This window comes from Sciurus vulgaris (genome assembly GCF_902686455.1).
Source record: "Sciurus vulgaris genome assembly, chromosome: X".
NCBI classification, from domain to species: Eukaryota; Metazoa; Chordata; class Mammalia; order Rodentia; family Sciuridae; genus Sciurus; species Sciurus vulgaris.
The window spans coordinates 20,465,956-20,468,212 of NC_136471.1; the positions used below are offsets into that span (position 1 = coordinate 20,465,956).

A 2,257-nucleotide genomic window follows, 5' to 3' on the forward strand; every position below is an offset into this window, starting at 1 on the left:
CCATTCCACAAAGTATACATCTATGAAAACATCACGTCATGTCCTATAAATATACTAGAATCCAAATTTAAAAGGCTGTATCTTTTAAAAACAAGTTTGACACAGGTTAAAATCTCCAATTCATGTAATATTTAATTGACATCCAACAATTTATGTTAGCTCACGGTCATATTAAAGTTTTTGGTATGAATAAGTACTATTTCCTTGAGAGATCTTAGAAAATAAACACAAATCTGCACTTGCTTCCATCTCTCCCAGAAAAAATCTACTGGTAACGTGAGATTATCTTTTGTGATGGACATTGGAATTTGTCTTTTTGTGGGCTCTTTTCCCTGTATTTGCCACTTACATAATGTTATGTCTTCCATTTCTATTCAGGACCATTATCTCTACAGTCTATACACACTCCCCTGGGACATGTTAATCTTTCCCATTGCTTTAGTTATCAACTGTATTAGTGAAGGCTTGCACCTGAATGCCTCCAGCTCAGAGCTCCCACCTGAGTCTAAGCCTCACATGGCCCATTGCCTACTGGATCTCCACATGAACATACTATTGCCTCTTACCTCAAACTCTACAAGTTCCAACTGAACCAATTCCCTCTTTCTACATAAAACCTACTGCTCTTCCTGCATTTCTTGGCTTAGTGAATGGCATCACCATTCATCCAGTTACCATATCTACTAACCACACTAACCAAGGAGTCTTATTGAACATCTCTCTCCTCTTCCAGCCTCCACATCCAGTTGATCACCATATCTCGTTGAGTCTCTTTTCTAATGTCTTTCTTTTTTATTATAAGTCTGTTTTTTAAACATTAGAGATACAGGTTGTCTTTACAATTTTATTTTTGTATACACATTTGCTTAAAATCAGTGAATTTCCAAGCCAGGATCAGGTAACTGAAGGGTCTTTGTAAATACTTTATATTGTCTAGACCCAAGGTATGCTGCAAACATAATCGGAAGTAAAATGGGAAATAACATCTTTCTGAAGATAGGCTTAGAAATTCTAATCCAGTAAGTTAAAGTGTTTCCTTTCTTTGGTAGCAGGACTCATTGATACCTGGCTGCTAGACCACCATTTACAAGTATAGCCAAGAAAACAGGGTACAGTCCTCCTAAAAACAAAACCAACAAGTCCGCTCCATGTCATGATACAGGTTTCACAGTGCAGTTCACCTGTACTCAAAGGTAAACTTACAAAACTTTTGAAAGATGCATTTGCTTTCAAAAATGGGAACACTGACATTGGTAAACCAGCAGCTATTTGGGCCTGTGTCCCATGTAAGATGCACTGAAAAAGACGGTTTGCTATTAGGTCACAGAAAGCAGCATTGAGTCCGATATACGTGGATCCATGTTCAAGTAGATTCCTTACTGCTTCTGGTAGTAGTTCAATTTTTCTGGCTATGATATCAAAAATTGAGTTTTCCCTTATGGTATTATGTGGTTTATGGTTTTCCATCTTGACCCTGTTGTTCTCCCCCAGCAGCCAGTGCCTCTCCAGTTCTTCCTCCAACATGCCAGGGTTTAAGCTACAACCTTTACTCTGTTACTCCTCTCTAATGTCTTTCTTAACTTTTATCTTCTTCCAGTGCATCCTCTCCTACCAGGACCACCACAACACCTTGTAATTGGTCCTCCTGCATTTGTTCTTGTCATCCTTCCCTCTTCCCATTAAAAAAGTGAAGTGATCTCACATATTTCATTTCCCTGATTATAAATCTTGAATAGTGTTCTATTACCCTAAATCTAAAGTCCATGCCTCATAGCCTAGTATGTCTCTCTTTGAAATGAGGTCAAAGATTTCTAGAGGGCAAAGACCCACTTTATCTTCTGCAGGGCTCAGCTGGGTCCCACTAAGTGTTTGTTGAATGAAACAACTCCTACAATTGTCTTACACATGTGTTTCTAATTTTTAAACTATATTTTATTAACATGTAGTGATTTTTATATATAATATATAAATAAATATTTATTGGGTACAGTGTGATATTTCAACACCTGTATGCAGTGTGTATGATCACATCAGGGTAATTAGATTTTCTATTTCTTTATCATTTCTTTTTCTCTTTTTTCCAAATTTTTACTGATGCATTATAGTTGTACATAATGTTAGGGTTCATTGTTACATATTTGTACATGCACACAATAGAGCAAAATAACTTGGGTATTATTTATGTTTGGAACTTTTGAGCTCTTCTATTCCAGTTCTTCATAAAGTATACAATAGGTTATTATAAACTATAGTTCCC

The 2,257-nt window shown here is 36.5% G+C and overlaps 1 pseudogene across 1 annotated transcript; it reads right to left on the bottom strand.

The window, feature by feature from the left end:
• Nucleotides 1-814: 814 nt before the first annotated feature.
• LOC306651521 (transmembrane protein 126A-like) lies at nt 815-1,543 on the bottom strand (annotated as a pseudogene). Its single transcript has one exon. The product of its transcript is annotated as a transmembrane protein 126A-like (transcript).
• Nucleotides 1,544-2,257: the final 714 nt, after the last annotated feature.